Raw genomic sequence first — 10,861 nt, 5'->3', positions numbered from 1 at the left:
GCGGAGGTATGTAATTTAGAGCAACTAAAAGGAACGATGGAAAACAGATAAAAATGACGATCACAAATAATTGATCATAACACCCGCCACCAGAGTCGCATGATCGATTTACAATCGCAAATTCGATATGTATCGTTTGGACCCCTCGTCTTCGATAGGCAATCATTCTTGGAAATAACCCATTATTATAACGAATAACCTTTTGTTTTATATAATTGATTCCAAGCATAGACAATATTACAATGCCCACCAGTCTTTATGGCCTAACTGAACTGAATGCTTCACAAATTTGCAAGCCCGTGATTCTCCGAACTGAAACGGGTGCCACACTAGCGTCAGATTTTATCCGGATAGTTCCCTCCCGCAGCAGTCGAAATCACTTCGTGTCAGTTAGGGAATCTCGTGATATTCTGCAACGCATATGAAGCCGATGCCATTGTGTTCGACATGAATCTGTAACAGAACATTTGCAATGCTAATGTTAAGCAGAATGCCGACAAGTCGAGGCACACTTGCGGCAATAAGTTAATCATGTGTGGAATGAAGCTGACAAGAATTCTCATAGTGATCATATACAGTAAGTCAAGTGATCGAAAAGCTGCATTATCATACGGCCCAAAGGGAGGTGCAAACGATGCTGTGTCTCATCTGCGAAGTAAATAAAGTTTCAGTGACAATTACCGCATATAATGTATCAATAAAAGGTCAATTTTTAGGGACCCTTCAAAACGGTTAATAATGTTGCCGTGGAGCCTTTTTGTAGGTCTGTGTCTATCTGTACGTCCATCCATCCGAATACTACTCACCAGGGCCGGCACAAGGCACGTGCGAAACGTGCGGCCGCACGGGGTGGCACCTTACGAGGGGCGGCAAATCTGCCGACCCCCCCCCCCCCCCCCCCCGCCCCATTTTTTTATTTATTTTTTAGGACAAACTCAACATTCATGCCCAAGAGTGGATTCGAAACCAAACCTCGGAGGGAGCGGCTTCGGGAACTGTGGCATGGCGCCTCGACTACCTGCCGGCCGCCCCTCTTGAACAAGGGGAGGGAGGAGGACTAATTTCGTCCTCGCCACTGTGGTAGCACCGTCTTGTTTACGTCGGAGGAACAGAGAGGGGGAAGCAGTCCGGTGTACACGCCAGTATTGTTATGAGTGGAGCACTGCCAGCCTGTTACACGCCATGCGGTCACTCGCAACTAATTTTGCAGAAGACGAAATCTAATTTCGAAATTCGAATGCAATGTTCGATACTGTGGTTACATGTTAAGCCTGAAGCAATTTTCCTAAGCCCTTCAATGGGAGTTTCCGAGTGTTTTATTCTTCCCGCATTATGGAAAAAAATGGTTGGACATTACTACAGTCAAACATGTCCAACACCTACAATGGATAGAAGTATTCCGAATGGGTAAATATGCTGCAGGTAGTTACAAGGGATAAAGAGATTGCTAATAAGCCTGCCATACGTTGTGTTTTGATGTATTTTTGAAAATTTTTGCTATCCGTTTCTGAGTGATAGGTGGATGTTTTGGTTTGTGAGCCATGAAACACCTGACTCCATGTGCATGAACAACAATTAAACTCTGACCGGCACTTTTGTTTGACAATACTAATCCCACACTATCACTTTGCCAACATTTATTTACTGTATAATGCGTGTGAAGCCATGTTTCATCTTAAAAAACTACTGGTCGCTTTGATTCTGATGAAAACCTGAGAAAGTATGGTCTGCACAAAACAAAACGTTAATTTTGACACCTCCTAAAACGAAAATCCATAGACAGAACATTGCTTCTAAGGGTTTCCTTGCTGGATTTGAAGCTCATTTCTGTTTGACAAAAGTTGCGCAATTTTCTCAAATTTCGTATTTATTACTATTGTTCGTAATGCCATAGAAATTGCTGTCTGATAATACATTTATCCATATCATCGGTAACATACTTATTGTGAGTTTCTTGCAGATAGTGTAACATTAGAGATCTGAAAAGCTAGTGTTCATTTTCTTACGACCTTAATCAGCACATCATCTACTACTACTGTTTGTGTTCCTTCTCAATCAGTCATTGCGTATAACTCAGTGAATATATCACAGAACACCTGATATGGTATCGAGTCAAAATACGTTTCAAGTACTATAGAAATATCTAGCTGAGGCGGTGTGAGGGAGTCGCAAATACTGCTTACATACCACGTCCCTTAGCCGAATCACTTTCCAAATTCAGCGATTTTATTAGGAGGTTGCATTGTGGGCTATGTGTAACTGGAGTACTGGTCTGATAATGTACACTCCAGCGATCACCGTCACAGTATTTGTCCAGATAGTAAAACCACCTCATTCAGAGGTAGTGTCATACATCGATTTCTAAAACCAGTATAGCTTTTAACATGGATGTGTGCACCTGTAGAACCATGACTGCTTGTGACAGTAACATACAGTAGTTGTTGGGATCGAGTTTTTTTATCATCTGGCCGATTATGTCTCTCTTTCTAGGACATGGTGGTGGCACACGCAAGAAAAACTTATGAGACATGTCCACCCATGGTTGATTTTCTCTCAGTGTTATTTTGTATCGCCAGCGATCAGTTATTGATGAAGTATTATATTTAGTAGTAAGGGGTGCGTGATATGTTCACATTTGAGCATCAGGATTATAAAGTATGTGTTTGTGTACCGACATGTGCAAAGGAAATGACTATGTCCAGTCGTAAGGAAGGTATGGACTTGACGTGGAGTATTGTGATAGCTTGGGAAGAGTATGTCAAGTCATGAGAGTGGTACTGATATTTCGATTTTCAGAACCACAGCCGTCAACAGAGTGTATTTCCGATACTTCGCTCATTGTCGAATGTCGTTCAACTGAGACCGCAATCGTAACATTTAGTTGTAAGTACAGGGATAAAATATATATGTGACCGGTTTCTTAGGATGAACATTCTACCTGTAGCGCCGGTGACCTGTGTGGGGGTAATTCACGTTTCCCATTAATGGTAGTAGCTGTCAGACTGGAGATGTGTGTTGGAGTGTAGGAATGTAGGTGAATAAACTGTGTTGTCCTCTAGACGACCGAATAGCGAACTAATACTTAGTATGTGTTGGATATTTTCCGTGATTGTGTGGAAATATGAGAAGATTGAATATGGAGGTGCATTTGCGATGGATCGTTATTCCCTCCCATGTAATTTGTTCAGTTGACTGCTTCTGCACATTTTGCGCCTTTATTTTGTAAATTTTTAGGGATGATTTGGAACCTACTACATCACCAACATCAGTATTCGAGAGTGGAAATATCAGTTTCCTCTAATTGTTTCGAGTTGCCGAGTAAATGTCTTTGCAGATGTGAGAAGTTTCTAATTGGTCAGTGGTCTACAGCATGCCCCACCCAGCTAAAGTTTTGGGTTTGTAGAGAAATAATTTCCAGTCTATATCTTGCGAATTATGTTGCACTAGCGATCGGTAGGATGCTACCTAGTGTTTGATATCGAGAAGTACGGCGAAAATGGTATAATATTATGGCAAACCATGCGAAAATACATGTGTTCCTGTAATCCCAGAGTCTGGAGATGTGTGTAGAAAAGCTAGCAAGCAAGGGAGCAGGTTCAGAGCAGAAACAGTAACGTGTTTGTGACACGGGGAAACGAGCCTGAATTTGTAGAACAGCTCTGAGAGCGACTTCAGTTCGCTGAGGGTGCTCTGGTCGCACATTGGGGGTGGATGACTTGTGATCATTGGCTGCGGAAAAATATCTAGTGCTGTGAGGAGTATATACGGGACTATCCGTCTTTGTGGTATATGTATGAATGATGTAAAATGGATGATTCTGTTTGGCACAGGATATGAATTTATGTTTACTACACTGACATGGTATGCAGTGATATATTGCTAAGTTGGAGATCGATTTTGCCCACTAATATTCAAGCTCCTGTCCTCGGTGGGAAAGTGTGGCAATTGAGTAGGACTCTTTCCGTATGTGAAGTTATGTAGGGTATGCAGTGATATATTGATGGGTCACAGTTCGGTTTCACGTTCTAATATTCAAGCTTCTGTCCTCACTGGGAGAGCAGTGTAAATGAGTAAGAGTCTTTCCATATTTGATGATATGTATGGTAGTTTGTAAGGTTTAATTGCCAGTGCAATATGGCGATCTGTGTAAAATAACCGCTGCAAGTCTCATATGCAGAAGGAAGAAAGGTGGACACTGGTATCGAACCAGTGGCATCAGTAATTCAGCGGGTAAATTCGATAACAGCCAATCATAATGCTCGATTCATTCACATCTTATGTGCTGGGCTATGGGAGCCTCTACATAGCGCAGGAAACGTTTGTGTGTGTTGAAAGCAGGAAGGATAACACGTGATGGATGGGATACCACATTAGATCCACGAGGAAGACTGCACTTGACATTATTCTCCGGTATTTTCGTAAAGACGTTCTGTTAGTGCAAGAAAGCAAGCGTTAACTATTTCTGGGACACTATACAATTTCTGTGAGGTCGACTCGGTTCTTATTTCTTACATAGTCATCTGACATCAGTATAAGATTGAGAACCTTGTTAGAAGCATTTGCGATGGTTTGTAGCTACGCGCGCACTCCTCGCGGCACTGCGTTAGTCACGCTGGGCAGTTAAGCACGGTTAGACGCTTCTCTCATGTCACGCTAGGAACAATGCGCGCCATGCTACTCTGTCATCAATGGTAAAGACACATGCTGCCTGGAGGTGTCTCAGATATGGGAGTTGCGTGCGCGCGCCTTGGAATTCTGTGACGTCAGTATAACACTGACTGTATTCCTGAAATTAGAGGAAACTTTCACCTGCATCTGGCGGCGGCACGTGGCGGTGATAGCGTGTGCACCCCTGGAGCATCTGTGCTCCCTCCCGGTCACGTCAGCAATAATGCCTAGGTGAACAGGTACTTTCAGAGGAATTTCTCAGGTACCAAGTATGAAAGGGATGTCACCGCCTCATGCTTGAGGGCATCTGCGTGTGGTTTGACAGCTGACGTCCATGTGACTTCACAGGGCTGCAGGTAGCCTCCTGTGCGGTCTACTGTACATGGGGTCGCGGACGGTGTCTGCGTATGGTGTTTGCCTGTCTGTTTCATTATTTTGCGATCAGGTCTGTAGTCTGCAGGTCTGTACTGGAATTATTTTGGTAAATTAGGAGTTGTTGGGTGTCTTCAGAGCGTTATTTAGGAGTAGTTTACAGGTCTGTATGCTGTTTGGCTTGTCAGAGGGTGTGTTCTGTATCACTGCGATAAATATACCATCTTCAAAATCCATCCCTAAATTAATTGTTATAAAATAAATGAAGTACACTCCTTCCTTACTCTCTCCAGCAGCCCAGTGCAGGCTGAGTCATTTTCTCCCCATTTTCCCCCTCTAGACCACCTTCTGGGATTACATCACAGGAGGGATGACAGCACTCTATGGTGGCAGTATTGTGTACTAGGTCAGTTGGAGCCTAGATCTCGTGGTGGAGACACTGCCTGCAAAATAAAAACTTATGTCTAGCACAGGCAGAGTCATTTTCCGTCATTTCCCCCTCACCATCTTGAATTACATCACTGAACAGACGACAGCACTCTCTGGTGGTGGTACTGTGTACTTGGTCTAGACCTCATGGTAGGTCTAGCGGTTCTGGCGCTGCAGTCCGGAACCGCGGGACTGCTACGGTCGCAGGTTCGAATCCTGCCTCGGGCATGGATGTGTGTGACGTCCTTAGGTTAGTTAGGTTTAAGTAGTTCTAAGTTCTAGGGGACTTATGACCTAAGATGTTGAGTCCCATAGTGCTCAGAGCCATTTGAACCATTTTTTGAGCCACCTCATGGTAAACACAATGTTTGCCGCCATCTTGGATAACAGTACTTGCATCACCTGACATCATGGCTGCCATCTTGGATTACATCATGGAATGGACGACAGCGACATCTGGTGGTGGTACTGTGTACTTGGTCAGTTTTAGACCAGCCCTCATGGCGAACACACGGGATGGTGGTTCTGCCTCTAATTGTTTAAATAAAGACTGGTGCATGATTTCGAGAGCTGATGATTAGCAAGCATGTTTGCAGGGTCTTGTAGATGGATTATTATTTTGACAATCTACGAGTTGTTTGGCTCTCTGGACACAAACGTATTGCATTATTTACGAGTGGTTTGCATGTCGGTAGGCTGTGCAATGCGTTATTTGGACAGTTTACAATTAGCAGGTGTGTGTGCAGAGCATTATAATGAGTTATTTAGGAGTAGTTTTCAGGTCTGTATGCTGTGTGGCATGTCAGAGCATGTGTTCTGTATCACTGTGATAAATATACCATCTTTCAAAATCTATCCCTAAATAAATTGTTACAAAATAAATGAAGTACACTCCTTCCTCTCTCCAGCACCCCAGTGCAGGCTGAGTCCTTTTCTCACCAACCCCTAGGAAGAGGTGGCAGTCAGGTGACTTAGGTTAGTGGAGGTGAGCTTTCTTTCCCTCCATTTTCTAGGTTGGTAGATATATCCCAATTGACCTATTTCACAGCCAAAATTCGAACTTGGCGCCAGTTCCTAGGAAGAGGTGGCGGTCTTATGACTTACGTTAGTGGGGGTAGCCCAAGTGACCATCTGCCAGCGATTTTCTTAGATTAGTAGAGATAACCTTGGTGTGGTGCATTAGCCTGTTGGAATTTGAGCTTCCTGCCATTTTCTGAGGGGGAGATGAGGGAGAGGGGTAGGGTATTGTGGGTAGTCCAATTGAACTATCTTCCCGCCAAAATCCGCCATCTTGGATGAAGTCACAGCCGCCATCTTGGATGACGTCATGCACTGTTGACAAGTCTATGCACCGCCATCTTGGATGACATCATCGTCGCCATCTTGAATACATCTGGTAACAATGCAGAGTGGCCAGAACTGGCCATGCCCAATACTTACATCCAAGTGTCATACACGATTCACAACTGGTTGCTGTGGGACTTTCATTGTGTTTGTAATAACTTTTTATCACTTGCATACACTGCTCAGTTGTCATGTGTTCAATGACGAATTTAAAATCAAATAACAATGCTCACCACACAAAAGCTATCAGCCTACTAATGGGAAGAATTGCAGGTAAAAAACATGAAAAAACCAAGGGGGTCACCCATCATATAATAAAATGATGCAAAATTCAAATTAGTCCTTACTTCCCAGACACAAACAAGCTTGACAAAATGCAGTGTGGCATCTCCCAGTATACCTTTGAAAGTAGCATAGCCACAGTACCTCTCATAACTTATGAGTGAACAAAGGCAAGTAAAAGTGCCCACTTAAAAAACAAATAAAAGAAACATTTTTTTGTCTGTAACTAGATTTTTGCTTATTTATCATTTTTAAGGTGACTGTTTCCACTGACTTATGTACCACTTGCAAGTCCAAATGTTTAAAATACCTCGTAATTCTTTGTGTGGCTGTATTTGATTGCTTGAAAAGACAATATTTGAGGGTTACTACTTTGATTTTTCGTAACTCACTCAAATATACCATTTAGGCAGAAAATTTGCAAAACAATTATATTGTGGGTAATGCACTTCAACAGTATCAGAAAAAATAATATCTTCATTGTGTGGTGTGCATATGAAATTTGTTTCAACTGATGTCAACGAATTAAAGCAGACAGTTACATTGTCATCTACTGCGTGCAATACTGCATGTTGTATAAGCCATTATGTTTTATTTTTTTCCATGCTTGATAATCACAATAATAAATGGCCTCAGATGATGCATAATCTCGACTCAGCTACCAGTCCTAGTATGCTTCTACATAGCTTCATAAGAATAAGAATAATGTTGGTATTTCTCTTTCTCGTTTTCTTTTGCTTGACAGGAATTCTTTGGCCTTCTGCATCAGTGAGTGCATTAACCAGAAGGGAATTTGTTTCACATTCATTTTCGTGTCTGGTGCTTTATGGCACTAAAATAAATACCTCAATTTAGTACCAATATGTATCTCCAAAGGGATAAATTTCAGATATAATTTCTCTTCCATAATTTAATTACCTTCAACAGAAGAATAATGGTTACAAATCTCTATTTTTTTTTTTTTTTGAAAATAGGTGAGATTTCCACAGTGTATTGGTGGTATGGATGGAAAACGTGTAGTCACACAGGCTCCCAACAAAGATAGCAGTATGTACTTTAATTATAAAGGCAGCCATATTATTGTGCTATTAGCACTGACTGGACCTTACTAGAAACTTGTATACTTTGATGTAGCACTTAAGGTAGAATATCTGATGGTGGAGTTTCTAATAGTCATAAATTGCCAGAATATATTGATGATAATACTTTGAATTTACCAGTTTCATGAATTGTACTGGGTAGAACTGTTCAGACATCATATGTCATTCTTGCTGCTGATGCATTTGCTTTAAAGAAGCTTATTACTAAGCCCCACTCCTTTGTGCATCAAATAATGTAAAATCTGGTGTTTAATTACCAGCTCTTTAGAACAAGAAATGGACTTACATGCCACCCATTTTCGAGTATTATGAACTCCAGTCCTTCCAAAACCCAGAAACATCGACGCAGGTTGTCAAAGTAATGCACGCTGTTGTGTCGCAAAAAAGTTTGACTCGCAAATTGTAAATCTGTATACTTTTATTATAGCTGGAGTCACGCAAGGGAGGACAGCTCAGTGATGTGTTATTCGATTAAACCATTGGGCACTATTATTGAAATTACGACAAAACACTCTATCCAGGTGGAGTCTGTGACACTGGTCACAGCTGAAGCAAAAAGGACAACTAACGCCACAACACAGTGAGACCAAGAGTGAAGTAATATTTTGTTACTTGGAGCACCTGCAGGCTACTGAGAAACCCGCATGTTGCACTTTCAGTTGGGCCTAGCTACCCAAGCTCAGTGAGAAGCGAACTAGTAAAAGCTGACAGAATAAGTAATATGAAGCAAACCCACTCGTCTCCCGCCAGTAGGACTACGTCAGAAACATAGCTAACTGTTCAGACATCATATGTCATTCTTGCTGCTGATGCATTTGCTTTAAAGAAGCTTATTACTAAGCCCCACTCCTTTGTGCATCAAATAATGTAAAATCTGGTGTTTAATTACCAGCTCTTTAGAACAAGAAATGGACTTACATGCCACCCATGCCACCCATGCTGAGAAACCCGCATGTTGCACTTTCAGTTGGGCCTAGCTACCCAAGCTCAGTGAGAAGCGAACTAGTAAAAGCTGACAGAATAAGTAATATGAAGCAAACCCACTCGTCTCCCGCCAGTAGGACTACGTCAGAAACATAGCTACAAGGGTATAAGTAACGAAGATTAGAGACTCGGGGCATTCAGTCATGCTGCCATTCTGTTTGCATCTGGAACTGGAGAGAATGACGGGTTTTTATGTTTCAGAGAAACCAGAACTAACTCTGCTGATGACGATCTGCTGTCTGCCTGCCCACTGATCAGCTCTTCATGTTCCGGCACAAGGCTCGCCATACCTGTGGCATGGAAGCTGCGGGTCTTGGGAACAATCACGAACATGGGGAGCTCATGTGCGGCCAGCCTCCGCCCTCTGAGAGACTATGGCTGATGGACTGCAAGCTGTCTGTGTTCTGGCTGGGGGTGGCACAGCCACGCAATTCCTAGTCATTTAGACGTCATCGGCCATCATCCTGGTCGACCCCTGGTGGGTGACCTGGTATTGCTTGTAGGCAGCGAATATTTAGTGCTGGCTATTGTACCCAAGTGCACGGCATGGAAACCACAAGTATGTACAGTGGTGCATAGCTGGCAAAGCTCAGGAACACATGGGCGGGCTTGTGCTCATTCTTCACCTGCTGGCGACTCACTCGACACCGTGGTAGCTGCTGGATGTGACCCATGACAAAGAACGTTTTACATTCCATCGGAGCGTCTGCATATTCTGCAACTGGCTGTGTTTGCACGCAAACTGAGTGGAGCTGGGGATGGCTGTCGTGCTGTACAAGACTGCTGGAAACAAAAACCTGTCAGTGCTATCACCGTTTCACTGTTTTCCCTATCGTGAATGTACCCTCTCCCTCACAATTTCTCTCACCTAACTTGACACAAGGTGGCCCAGAACAGGCTGCGTCATTACAATTTGTGTCAGTAAATGGTCCTTACACTTCCTGACACAATGTGTTGTATTGAAAAGTGTTCGTCCGACGTCCAAACGCTACGGTTTGCTTAGAGAAAAGATTGCTGGGTAACTCTCGACACTCAAACACTGTGGTTTATTGTCGAGTAGTAAGATTGGGTACTTTCTTAATTATGTACAAGTAGTGGTACGTGGCATATCTCCAGTTCAGCAGTATCCACTCAGGACTATGGGGTTTGGTGAGCTTCCCCTTTTTTATATTTGATTCAGTATCTGTTCTCAGTTGTTAGGTACTGTGAGTACTGGATAGATTATGTTTAACATTACATTTGTGAAGCCAAATGAACTTGTGGACTTTTTGTTTAAGGTAATGGTAGACCTGATAATCGAGTAGTAGCAATACGTTGGTTTCTCAGTCTTGCACTACACGAATTGACGTGCACTAAGGCTACAGCAGCCACATTTTACGTGTAGACATGTTGATCATTTGGTGGGTGAGCGTTGTAGTGTACGTGGGCGATGATGCGCCGGAAATAGTAATTTACTTGGTTTCTTGAGTACTGAATGCATTAGTTGGTTATTTAAGTTTTTCAATGCTTAGTGACAGAAACTCACGCTGCTGCTACTACAGTCTGTGCTAACAGAGGTAAATTTCGTCAAAAGCAGGATCATGAGGAGCCCCTTCGTAAATTAGAGGCTTTAAAAGCCGTTCAGTTTCATTCACAGCATGAGTCAGGGGAAAATAAGGCAGCACTGGGGGTGGTTTCTTCTT

This window comes from Schistocerca nitens, chromosome 4 (genome assembly GCF_023898315.1).
Source record: "Schistocerca nitens isolate TAMUIC-IGC-003100 chromosome 4, iqSchNite1.1, whole genome shotgun sequence".
Taxonomy (NCBI): domain Eukaryota; kingdom Metazoa; phylum Arthropoda; class Insecta; order Orthoptera; family Acrididae; genus Schistocerca; species Schistocerca nitens.
Note: the sequence above shows the minus strand (reverse complement) of the source record.